General features: G+C 41.5%; 1 protein-coding gene across 1 annotated transcript in view; it reads left to right on the top strand.

Moving 5' to 3' along the window:
* Window positions 1-14,046, top strand: part of PTPRO (protein tyrosine phosphatase receptor type O) — a 180,205-nt gene that overhangs the window by 83,982 nt on the left and 82,177 nt on the right. The gene's annotated exons all lie outside the window — the stretch shown is intronic.

The raw sequence follows: 14,046 nt of genomic DNA, 5'->3' as shown, positions 1-14,046 counted from the left end.
CCTGCTAATCCTTCAAGCATCAACTCCGCCATCACGAGGTAAAGTGTTCTTGCTACCCAAGTACTTTTGCTTCTTGTCATAATATTTGATGTGTCTCAATGTTCTTGCTCATTTAGAATGAATCTCCGAGAGCGGAAACCAGTCCCCCTTGCTCACAACCATGCTCTTGTAGCTGACACCAAGTAAGCATTGCAAAATGTTGTTTGACACTTTGTAAGGCCCATGACTGTCTAACCACTATGCTGTGCGCCTGAAACTAATACACAGTAATATAGAATGTAAAGTATAATTGAAAAAACTTAGAAAATAAAATAATAAAAAACAAATTGTTGTTTGAACTATTACTACTTGAATTTCCACTCTCCTGGTTCCTAGTATTGATAAGTAATAATAATAAACTCTAAATATTATTTTAAGGATTAGGCATAACTAAATAGAAAATACCTAGAACAAACCCTGGAATATATTAGGCATTGAATATATGCTAGTTATTACTGTTGCTCTCATTCTTTCTCTAATTATAGCAGTTAGTATGGGCTTAATTATAATTACCTGAGAACTGAAAATTGCTTGCTCACTCTGAATGCTAAAGGGAATACACACAGAAGTAGACACATTAATCAACTAAACAAATGCATCAGGTTAATGGCATTTCTTACTCCAGTGAAACAAAGAATCATATTGTTATGTACTAAATATATATAATTAATCATATTTACTATAAATTATGGAGCAATAGATTTGGAAAATATTATACTGAATGATCATAAAGTATTATTAAAATTCTTCCAGTAAATGTTCCATGAGCTGTCTCCTCAAAGCTTAAGCTAATGGAAAAGGCTTGGGAGAAATTGTCATTTTGAAGAAAACAGATCCTAGATCCTTATAACCTAAAAGGAGATCTGGCACGTATCTCTTAATATTCTTAGAAATTACTCTTAGGTGCAGCTTTTAGTAATCCACAGCTCTTCAAAGTTATGAACTGAGAGGGGTCCTGGGGTTCAGTGTTGAATCTCCACGGCACCCTCTTAGCCAAGTGGATGAAGGGCCTCTGCACGGGCAGGTAGACGATTAAGCCTCTATTAGTTCCCATAGTAACATATGATTTATTAATGGTGTATCTATGAGTCTTTAAGAATATATCCTCTGCAAATCGGAAACAAATTACAACATAGTCATAGGAGAAAAACAGGAAGGTGGACTGTGCATAAGGAAACAATCCAGATATTCAAAATGTACCCTGATTTTTTCCTATCAGGTATTCAATAATCATAGAGTCATGAACAACAAAGACACAAAATGTCAGTCTTATTCTGTCATGTTTTATTGTTCACTGTTGCTCCTGCTCCCAATTTATAAACACTCTTCATTACCTCCCACTAGCTCTTTCTTACAGTCCTCTCGCTTCCCCTTCACCCGATTCCTTCTCTCCACCCACTGACCTCCTTGCTTCTCCCTAATATCCCCCTTTGTTTGGCTGAGCACCCTTCTATTTCTATAAGACAGTGATATGACTTTGCCCTAATAACCCAGGAACTGAACTATCCTAATGAACACTCTGGCACATAAGAATAGGCTGGGCACACACAGTCAGAATAGGTAGTTAAAGGCTCAATAAATGCAAGGTAGGTGGATGAAATATTTACTAAGTTCCAAGTAGCAAAGTACTGTGTTAGAGCCTATGACAGGTAACAAATGAGACCTGGTTCTCTGTCCTTACGAGGTTAAAATCTACCAGGAAATCTATACACAAAACTAACTAAACCCAGCACAAAGCAGACCATGAGAAGCAATGCAAAGGGGGCGGGGGGTAAAGAAGAGGGGAGAAGGGAGGGGAATCCTTTTCAAGGAGGGGGAACTAGGAATAGAGTAGTTAGCAAATGGAAAATTAGTGTTGAATTTAAGTGTTGTATTTCAAGGTATTCAAGATAGGAAAGGCATGTTTCAGAACTTAAAGCACATTGACATTGGTTTTAAAAGCCTTATGGGTTCCACACTCAGTTACTAGAAAAAGCACTGCACGTTGTGACTTAATTAAGTCTTTATTATGAATTGAATGAAAGCTTTATAAATAAAGATCATTTAATGTAAACAGTGTAGATTATTGCAAATTGACGTAAGGTACTTGTGTGAGGCCACCGAGAACAGCTGCTGCCTTTCAGAACAGAAGCTTTAAAATAATAGGCAAAGGTATGGAAAGAGATTTAAACATTTCTGTAGAGTCCTATGAAAAATTTTCAGCACTGCTGTTACATTCTATACCATCAAGATTTTCTAATGGTGCCCAATCAATGACTCTCTCATCATTGATGTTTCTCTCTCTCTCTCTCCCTCTCCCTTCCTCTCTCTGAAATCAATTAAAAAAAAATTAAAAACAAAAAGATTTTCTAATGGTAAAAAACACTTCTTAAAATTATTTCAATGATGCAAACATTTCTATTATTCACCTTTTAAAATACATCTTGTACAGGGCAACAGGCAGATATTTAATGATGAAATGCCAATTAACAATAAGTGCAGTAAGTCAACTAAAAGTAATAATACTTCCTTCCCAAATGCCACAGCCTGATTTATATAAATGCCATCCTTTCCCAAAGAATGGGGTCCTTTCACTGGGTGCTGTAAATTGCGTTCTGTCTTTTTACAGCTGTTCCCAAAGACAAAGATATTTCTGAGCTTCATTTATAAAACATAAATATCAGATTGTTGTCCCAGGCTTCTTGCAATTCAAAATGGAATCAGTGCTGGCTGAGCGTATTACTCACGCCGTGGAGAGGAAGAAACGGTGACAATTTAAAGTTAACATTGTGTAATGCAGATGAGTATGCAACATGTTAACTTCAAATGGCTCAATAGATGTTATAAATACTTAATGTGAGGAAAGCAGGATCCTGGTAAGAGTGGAGAGCCGCTGAAAATTATTTCCACCTTTTACTCGAAGAGCAGTCTGCCTGTTACTGGATTTGTCTGATCCCACGTGCAGTGATGTGGGGGCGACTTCAACAGCGGGCTGTGGGGTTACAGGAGACCGGTTCTTTCTGGGGTGGTCACAGAGGCTTCTCAAAGAAGGTGGCATTTGATAGAGATGCAGAATTGGATATTTGAAATGGGAGAAGGGATATTTCAGGCAGAAGGAATACATAAGTAGAATCACAGAGCAGGAAAGCACTGGGGCACATGGAGTGGGCAGTTTGGCTGGTTTGTGGGGTTCATGGAGTTGATGACAGAGAAGTAGTGGCAGATAAGAGGGGATGGTTATTGGGGACAGATCGAGGAGGGGTTTGAGTGTCAAGCTAAAGAATCTTGTTATTTGGCAATGAATAATTTGCCTGTGTTCAATGATCTAATAAGAAAAAAAAAAATTACCCTAAATTTTATGCTTCATATTCTTTATAATCCTGTTTCCATAATTTTATTGTTTTATCAAGATCTTGTGACCTCATAATTCTTTTACTCTTCATAATTCAGTATTTCGAAGAAAGGAAGAATAGGAAGGAGAGGGAGACCAGTTTAGAAATTATTTTAATGAGACAATGAAAAATATTTCTAATTGAATTATATTTCTAACTAGTTCGGGTAACAGCAAATCTGAGCCACCACTGTTTCTGAAGGATGCACATTGAAATGTTGCATGATTATTATCTTAGAGATTTATTATGACGTTGAGGGTTTGTATACAAGTGAAAACAAATTTATTTTATTGTCTATTAGGTTTCCTATGATATTCGGAAAGCTTTGCAATGCAGCTAACAGGAGCTTCCTTAGCCAAATTATTAAATGTAATTTTCCTTTTTTAAAAAAACCATCAAAATTAAGGCATAAAATATGGCGTGTATCTTAATTACTTTTTTTAAATTTTAATTTCATAACAACCTTGTAAGGTAGGTAGGCATTCTTTTCCCATTTTACAGATGAGGAAACTGAGGTCAAGAGAGGGCTCTAAGCGGTAGTCTGCATGGGACGGAGCTGATAGTCACATTCAGCTCTCTTTGCTTTAAGTCACTATTCTTTCCACTACTGTAATGTGCTGTAATTCCCCATGTAATAAAGATGAGTGATCTTAAAGTGAAGCTCATGCCCCGTAGTTGCAAAGGAATAAAGTAAAAGGTAGTCTGAAGTGCAGCTCATGGCAGTTACAGAGCAGTGTAGCATCATGTCAGTGCATAGATTCTGGAATCGGAAAGTTACGGATTTAACTCTAGTGCCCACCACTCAAAAGCTATGTGACCTTAGGTGTGTTACTTAATCTTTCTGAGGCTCAATTACTAATCTGAAAATGAAAGTAATAATAATTAATAATAATATCTATTTTAGAGAGTTTTAAGAGGATTAATTGAAGTAATTCCAAAAAAGTTTTTAACACCAAGTAGGTGTTTAATAAAAATAAGCTCTAGTAATAGTAGGAGTTGTATTACCACACTGTGGTATCTCCTCGCTTCCCAGGGCTCCAGTTAACCATTTCTGAGTCAGTCTCTTCCAAATATTAGATCCAGACCTCCCTTCTGAATTCTGGACACGTATATCTCATCACCTTACTTGGCATCTACACTTGGATATCTCACAAGCATTTCATACTCATTACGTATCAAACTGAACAAACTAATGGTACACGTCACACTCATTCCTACCCTGTTAATATCTGCTTACCTGCTGTCTTTTCTAAACATAAGGTAGCGATGGTGATGATGATGGTGATAAGTGTGTATGTACAAAATCAACACAACCAATCAAATGTCAAGTCACTGAGTTCTGAGGAACATGCCCTGTAACCTGGTCCCTGACACCTGGTCCCAGCCACCATCGTTTCTCTCCTCAAATTCTTCAACCACACCTCCCACACCGACCCTCACCAGCCAGCTCTTCCATCTTCCTGCCCCCTTGAGACCTAAATGGAACTGACTCCAAATCCCCTGAGGATTTTTATCAGTGTGGGGGTGGGTGGGTTTCATTCACAATTTCCTCTGACTTCTACAAATACCACTCCTGTGTCCGGACACAAGGATGTGAAACTCAGACGCTTCAGCAAATTCCAGAAGTGATCCGCTCACACAGAGCGTTTGTGAGGGTCGCAAACATTAGTGAAGACTGGGATTTGGGGAGGCAGAGAAGTGTTTACTATTCAAGATGCGCTTCCAATGGAACATTAGGCATTTCCAGTTTTAAATGCTCTTTGATCCCCTCACCATCTGGATATTTCCATCAGCTGACTGTTTTTTCCTGATCCCAGCACTGCACCAGCTTGCCTGCGCTTCTCTCCATGGTTTTTCTAGTCCCTTCCTTCTCCTCTCTCCCCCTTTCTTTCTGGATTAAAGCCATTTTTCTCTGTGTAACTTGAATACGAATTTGGCTGGTTTTGTTTGCCCAGATCCCTCTGCCCACAGTGTCAGTGTTCACTTCTTTCCCAGGTGGTTTGTTATATATTTTTTCATTAAAAGTTCCCCCCAGTAGGAATTTGGGAGTCAACACTTAACATAATAATTTTTCTCTTCTATTACAGAATGTAAATCTGATCATTTCACTCCCCTGCTTAGTAACACGTAAGTGGCTTCCCACAGCCTTTAGCAATAAGCCTCAACTTTTTCAGAAGGACTACACAGTGTCCCATGATCTCATCTCTACTATTGGCCATGCTGATGTTATTCTGGTTCCTCAAATGCATTATGCTTTCTCCAGCCCCAGGTCTTCGTACGCACTGTTCTTCAGAGATCCTGCTCTTTCTCCAACTCATCACCAGGCCAGCCCTTCCTGTAGCCTGTGCTTACCTGTATAGTCTCTTACTTCCTTTAGGTTAGAGTCTCCTGCTAGGTCTTTTTAAAAAATTTTTATCATCATGCACTTCTTAACAATGCCTTTTCCACTCATAATTACTTAATTGTTGAACATGGTGTATTTCCTCTCTTTTCTTGTAGACTACCAACACCACGGGGGCAGGGGCCAAATTTCTTTTCTTAGCCATCAGATCCTTAGTGCCAGGCACACAGTAGGCACTCAATTTTTAAGAACTGCTTGAAGGTAACCGTTGAACAAAGGCATGTATAAAGTATTGTACTTCATCTCCCTTAATGTCTGGACTTTATCTGGCATGGAGGGATCAGACTCCTAGAAAAAACATAAAATCCCAGGGATGGTTCAGGGCACAAGAAGCTATTTGCCTGAAAGGCCTGACAGTGTTGTTGTTGACGATGTTAACAACTCGACAAGGAGGGGAGTGAAAGCGAAGTCCTTAGCCAAGGTCACAGGGGACACGCCTAAATACGCTGTGAACTGCGTGCTTGGTAAGTAGACGGCACTCTTTGTCAGCTATCATCAGGATTTAATTACCTGGTGTCACAGTTGGAGAGACGCCGCGTGCCGGTGGGGAAATGTGACCGAACTCATCCATTCCAAGATAAATGACAAGCACCACCCTCTCTCACAGGATCTTTCAAGAAGTGGGGCAGCTACATTTTTACAAGCATCTTTCCAAGTTAAAGCCACTTTAAAACTGTAAATACTAAAAAGGATAGAAAAGACGGATGGAGAGTGTATAAAATCCAGGCAGAATTGTGCCTGTCAGTGCTGCATTTTATGAAAATAACACTTATTCCACAGGCAGAATTAACCTGTCAGGAACCTCTGTTTTTCATAACACATTAAGCCAGAAAAATGTTGCGTGTTTTTAGAATTTGCCAGATCATTGAACTGTGGAGAACAAATGTGTATTCTGTGGCTTTCCAGGGGGTGGACCCACCTCCTCCCGAGTCAATCATCAGCCAGCCACAGCTTCACAGGTCCCTGGAGTTCTCAGCACAGTAGGTCCTAGGAACCGTTCCCATGGTAACCTCCAGCCAAACAGGTTAGCCCAGGCTGTCACCCACAGGCATAGCAGCAAAGGAAATGTTGGCTGCTCTTGTTCAGAACGCCACAAAAAGGGGTAATGCTGATTATTGAATAAATAGACCGAAAGTCAGAATGGTTATTGAATGATACATGAATCATGGCATGAGTGACCTGAAAAGATACAACTTCTAATATTTACATGTCCCCAGGAAAATCAATGAGAAACCATAGCTCATAAATTTTGTAACATCAATTTGCTCCCCCACAAAAACCTCATCATAATAGGCTTTAGTATTTCCATAATTTATCTCAAGAAATTGAGAGGCTCAAGGAATTAAAATGAGAGACTATCCTTTAAGTGGGATTTGAATCCAGGTTCGACTATCTCCAAAATCTCTATCTTCAAAATTGTATTTTTCATGATATCACATTTTTTGAACATCTATCAACCATATTCTAGAGAAACAAGTCATTTCTCTAGATTTGTGCTGAGGGAGCTCACCATCAATTAAGTACAGATATGAAAGGGAGCATTTGGGAAATCATTTTGGCTCCAGGATCTTACAGTTTGTGGACTGCAGTATAATAGAGTCATAAAATGTGTAGTTAAAGAATTGCCTTGAGTGCCAGCTCCTCCACCTTATAAGAGAAGCCTTGAGAAACCCATTTAATTTCTTTGCACCTCAGTGTTTTTTGTCTGTACAGTGAGATAATAACTTAATAGGATATTTTGAGGATCAAATAAGAAAACGTATTTGAAAGTGCTTTAAAAAATATAAAATGTTATGTACAGTTAATATTATTACCCTATATGTCGTGTAATATCTTGGTACATTTCTTCATCGTAACAGTTTCTTTCCAATTAAAAATGCCAGGTTAAATTCTTTCCTCAATCATGTTTTGTTTAATCTTCAAAATTAAAAGTTCTGTAGAGCTTCCATCCCAAGTCCATATTGGAAATCTAAAATAATTACGGCATTTTACACACACGCACACACACATACACACACACACACACACACACACACACGGCAACTTGATAGAGAAACATCATTTGTATTTACTTTTTAAATTAATGCTTAACGGGCAGCAGACTTTAGTTGTGCTTCTGCACTCTGGCTGGGCAGAAGAGTAGGACCGGACGCTGAAGGTCCTAAGATGAGCTATTTGATCAAGGAAATGACAATGCGACATATTCAAGGTTGTAAGGTGACAGCCTGTGGGCCGACAATGGCCTGTAAATGCGAGTTCCCCCCCTTTGTGCAGTATAGCTTTCTTTTGTTGTAACTGTGATTTTTTAATGATGCTTTTAGACAATGCAGTACCCTCGCGCTTTCTAACGATTCCATCATTCGGTCCTATTATACGTGGCTGCTTCTCACAGCTACACTACCTGCCGCATGTCTGAGTTCGGCCTCCTTTACCAAATGAGAGGCATAAGCGATGGGGGCTCTTCACTATGAAACTGTGAGGACAGAAATGAATGTATCTGAGCACATCAAACATGAAAGACAGAGCTGGCCTTAATGCGGACTCAGGCAAGGAGAGAGAACTCACATATCTCCCCGAAAAGACACGTTTAGGACACAGAGAGAAGCCTGGTATTACACAGCAGACTGTAGACATTTACTTAGCAAGCATCTATTGAGGGCCTGGTGTGTGAGGTTCAGAGCAGCTCCCCGCAGCCCGTAATCAGCACTACTGCGTAAGTAATGGTTATTATTACATTATTACATCTTATCATCATTGCTGTTACTATTGATCAGACACCATTCTAGGAAGAGGAAGGCACATTAGCCTTGTCTTTCTCTTTACCCCCAAACAGAGTGCATCCCCAGGGTCCTGCAGAGTTCCTGATATGCAGCTGTTGCTCAAAACATACCTGAAGAACGACTGCATAAAAAATGGAAGATTGGGGGAACCATTTCTAGCTTTGAGATCAGCATCCAGATTCTGCTCTGACAATTTTTGAAAGAGAGTTGTGAATGATTCTAAGGAAGTGTCAGGCAGTGCCCTGCCCTGGCGGGGCAGCTCTGGGACCTTGATCTTCCTGAAGGAACTGAAAAGAACAAATATCTTGGTGCAAGAGGTTTCCTGGGAGTTAGGCAGGAGGTTAAGTGGGAGAACTGCATAACGTCTGTAGAGGATCCTGGCTGTCCATAAGTGCTATGTAAGCACCGGACGTCATTAATATTACTATTTGAAAGAATCGAGATTACTTCTCATGTGGTAACCTTAGCACAGCAGACTCCTCTAAGTGTTTCTTCTAAAATGCCCTCTAATAAGTCTAATCATTGATTGGGTTGCCAGCTGGAGCACTGGCAATGTTCTAGAGGCACATCATGCAGGCAGATCTGGTGCAGCCAGCACTTGCTCGAGCTCTCGTGTCTCACCTGAACTGTTGCCAAAGCCTCCGTACTGTCTACTGACCTTCAATGGGCCCAGTCTGCTAATTCCTAACTATACTGATCCATACTTCTAACTATATTGATCTTTCTAAACTGTGTTCTATCTAATCATGTCACTTTTCTGCATTAAAACAATTTATAATTTCTTTTGGCCAAAACAATATCCAAATTTCTAAACTTGGCCTATCTTGGACGGGGCTATCAACCTTCTCTGAGCATCTGACCACTATCCAGCCACTTCCAAGGACTGTGGAGTCTCTTTCCCCTTCTTTAGATCACTTTTCTGATCTCTGTTCCCCTGGGAAATTCCTGAGCAACTTTCAAACATTACTTCCACTCTGAAGCCTCCCCTCACGCCCATTTGCAGAAGCAGATTAATTGCTTCTTTCTCTTTATGTCTACAGCACTGAAAAATTCTCTTGTACTGACCAGCACTTTTGGCTGCAAATACGGGAAGTCCAGCTTTAAAAACTTAAGTATAAGCTGAGATTTATTCACTCATGTCCCCACACTGCACAGTGGCTGGGCCGTAGGATGATTGAGACCAGAACCTCTCCCTCAAGCAGCTGTCTTCATGGGGCAGAAATTGTAGACACTGACTCCTCCAGCTTTCCATCCATACATACTTGAAACTAGAGGAGAAAGCTCCTTCCTACTAATTCCAGTTATGAAATTTCAGAGCCAGCATTCTAGTTGGTCAAGGTGCCTCCTGCTCTGACGTGGGAGTGGGGTACCATAATTAGCAACCCCCATCAGGACCCCTCATGGCTTTATAGTGGGAAAGGAGCAGGGTTCCAAAAGGGTGAAGCATTAGAAGGGATTCCAGACAGGCAGAGAAAACAGGTATCAAGCAGACAGCTGTTTTTCTGTGTGTGTGTGTGTGTTTTTAATATGTCTTTATTGATTTCAGGGAGAGGAAGAGGGAGGGAAAGAGAGAGAGAAAAACATCAATGATGAGAGTCACTGATTGGCTGCCTCCTGCATGCCCCTGACTGGGGATTGAGCCCACAACCCAGACACGTGCCCTGGCCAGGAATCGAACCTCAATCTCCTGGATCCTAGGTCAATGCTCAACCACTGAGCCACACTGGCCGGGCTCAACCAGTTAGTTTTTCAGAGCCTGTAGCTAATAACACTCAGATCGTGTTATAATTCTGCATTTGGATGTGCCCTTCTTCCTAGAACCTGAGCTCCTGGAGTCCAAGAACCTTGTTTTACTCATCTGCCTGTTGTCAACACCTAGCATGATGCCTGATGCCAAGTTGACACTTAGCTAATGTTTGCTTGTTGTTGAATTAACAAACGGATAGCTCTCCAATGTTGTGTGCATAAAATATCCAGTGAACATAATTAAGAATTTCGTAGTGTTTTGAAGTTAAATGAAAGTTTATAGAACCCCTATAATTAAAAGGTCATCGAGCCCGGCCGGGCGTGGCTCAGTGGTTGAGCGTCAACCTAGGATCCAGGTGATCGGGGTTCGATTCCTGGTCAGGGCACATGCCTGGGTTGTGGGCTCGATCAATGACTCTCTCATCATTGATGTTTCTAGCTCTCTCTCTCCCTCTCCTTTCCTCTCTCTGAAATCAATAAAGATATATTTAAAAAAAGGTCATTGAGTGATTCAAGACTTAATTAAAACACAATAACCTTTGAAATACAACTAATAAGTATTGGGTTCATACTGTTATCATTTTTATAAAAGCCATTTGATCTTTACAAAAATCCCATGAGCGATAGGAATTACCACTATTTCATAAATTAAGAAGATGAAGTTAAGAGGTCCTTGGGCTCCCTCGAGCTCTCACAGGTAATAGGCTGCAGAAAAGGAAGCGGGACGCAGACTCTCTGATGCCAAGTTTATTGCTCTGCTCTTAAGCAAATTAACCTCTCTTGAGTAAGACGGGGGGAATAAACTTACTTCTGAAGGTTGTTGTAAGAAACAAAAGAAAAAATATATATAAAATGTCCAGTGCAAAGCCTGGTCCAGATTAGGGAATCAATAGATAACAGTTGCTACAGTCAGGGATGCTGGAGGACCTCCTAGGATTTCTGACTGGTATGTGTCTGTGGCCAGCCCTCTTTCTTGTCCCACAGCCTAGGGACTCACCCTGCATTTTCCTTCTCTTCAGTGCTGCCCATTCTGTCTCTAGTATGTTCTACAGCCTCCAGGACTAGCTACAGGACAGGTAACAGACTCCTGGGCCCCTCCTTCCTGGGGCCGCCAAGCACCCAGGCCCTTCTCACTACCTCAAGCAGCTTACCTCTAGTTCAGGAAAGAGTCATACCAATGATATGTGGATCCCACACCTTGTCCTGACATTAGTTTGCACCACTGTTATCTCAAGTGTGAAATGAGGGGTGTCGGACTGGAGAGATTTCTATATTCAAGTTTGTTACACAAAGGAAATTTTAGTGAAAATATTTTCACTGCCAAGTCAAGCAATACTATTACTCAATCTCTGAAGAAAAAAAAAAGTTTTAAATATTTTTCTATCCACCAAATAAATCAGTGTGGGCCTTGCCTAAGTTTGGCAGATCCATTTCTATTACTTTTAACTCTTCCTTCTTGCTCTATTTCTCAGCAGGGATTACATGCCTGCAATATATATTCAGAATTTTCTCCTAAATATAGATTCTAGGAAAAGCTGAAGCAAAGGGGCCAGAGAAGAAATAACATGATGACATTCCTTTTAGGCTCATTGCCTAGATCTCACTTGGACCGTTGCCGCCTTCTCTTTGGTTCCACTGACTGAATGTGATTAGCCCACCCTGGTTTATTTTTAGCAACCTGGGAGCCAGGGGCCAACGCTGATTTTCATGGCTGATACAATTATCTCCAAAGCTGTCTTTTGATTTTGGAAGATCAGCCCTTTTCCCTGGAAGATTCACTACGAAGCATCATGACACATCAGACACATATTTCCTAAACACTACAAAACTGAATCTATTCTTTGCATCATCATAAAGCTTTCAGATATTGGCTGTTAAAACATAGAGCAAAAAAAAAAAAACTCTTAATAAACATGAATTTGATGTTTGTAAACTTATTGTTTTCTGAGTTCATGAATCAGCTCCCATAATAAATGATGACTAAAAGCCAGACTTCAATGCACTGCATATTCAGCGCTTGGTTTAGCCTCACAGCTCCCCCTGGGCCACTGGCAACAAAGTCACGAACCACTTAAGCACCAGGGGACATTCGGAGAAATAAATGTCACTAGGCAATTTTGTTGCTGTTCAAACATCATGGGCCACCCTCATACAATCTTCAGTGGTCTAGCCTACTACACACCTAGGCTATACGGTGTAGCCTATTGCTCCAGGGCTACAAGCCTGTACAGCATGTTGTTGTACAAAATAATATGAGATTAAATCAAGCCCAGTGTATGAGGCGGCTGCTGGGGTTACCCACCATACTGTTTTACAGCAAACATTTTTATAAGTAGAAAGGGTCCACCCTAAAACAATCATCAAATGTATAGTATAGTAAATACGTTAATCAGTCACATAGTTGTTAATTGCCATGATCAAGTGTTATGTACTGTATGTGATTTATGTGCTGTGCTTCTATGAGACTGGCAGTGCAGTAGTAGGTTTGTCTATACCAGCAGCACCACAAACACATGAGGAATGCCTTGTGGCCTCACAATGTTACAAAGGCTACACTATCACAAAAACTACAGCCCACACTAGGCAATAGTTTTTCAGCTCCATTATGATCTTATGGCACCACCATCACATACTTGGCCTGTTGATGACCAAAATGTCATCGTGCAGGGCATGACTGTACTGAATGGGTCACGTTTTACACATGGTCTCAAAGGTGGTCTTGGTTTACAAACTAGCCAGAAACTTCCCAGGTGTAATGGAAACCAGCCCTTGTACAGGAGGGCGGGGACAGATGGAAGAAAGGCAGACCACTCCGCCTTGGTAAGTGGCAGGTTTCATAAGCAAGAGGACTTACCTTTACGAAGCTTGTCTTAGGCAGCACCAGGTGACAACTTTGCACAGCCCCCCAAACTGTAAAAGTTTCCATAGAGAGGATTCAAGATGGGGGCAGATTGAGTGGAAACTACACTGACATTCTTACAGGACCAAAATGGAATTACAACTAAAATATAGAAAAACCATCCTGAATAATCAACTGCAACTGAAGACTAGCTGGAGCGCACCCTCATAACCAAGGAGGAAAAGTGGAGGCCACATGGAGACTGGGAGGAAGCGTGGGGCCGCGAGAGGGCTGGCTGGGCTCCCACAGGCAGCAGCTGAAGGTCCTGAGGGAGATCTCAGCTGTGGGGGTTCCCACTGAGGACTCAGGGGCATAAACCCCAAGCTGGGCTTCCCAGCCCAGGGCACCAGAACTGGGACAGGTGCCCACATAACATCTGGCTGTGAAAAGCAGCCGGGTTTCTGTCTGCCTGGGAGAGACGGCTGGAACTGCAGGCACCCCCTTGAAGGGCCAATGCACAGAGTTTCGTGTGCAGCCACTCACCTTGGGCTCCACGGAGGGGGCAGAGTGGACTGGAGCTGTGTGGGGAGAATCCAGGGCTGCTGGCTCAGGGGGTAGCGCTCAGAGGGCAGCCATCTGGATTCCTGTGCTGAGTTATTCCCCCATAGGCAGGAGGCATCTTTCTCAGGCAGGCATTTACTACCCAAGCAGATTTTGCCTGGGGGGTGGGGTGGGAAGCAATTGCCCCACCCAGTTGCAAAACTTCTCACCCTGTGGAGTTTCCACTGGCTGAGGCTCATTAAGAGACTGATTAACAATCAGCCTCTGGCTGCTTTGAGTCTTTGCCTGATCTGCTTCTAGACCCAGGGC

This window comes from Miniopterus natalensis, chromosome 2, assembly GCF_054644295.1.
Source record: "Miniopterus natalensis isolate mMinNat1 chromosome 2, mMinNat1.hap1, whole genome shotgun sequence".
NCBI lineage: Eukaryota > Metazoa > Chordata > Mammalia > Chiroptera > Miniopteridae > Miniopterus > Miniopterus natalensis.
Note: the sequence above shows the minus strand (reverse complement) of the source record. Positions and strands in the feature narration are given on the sequence as shown.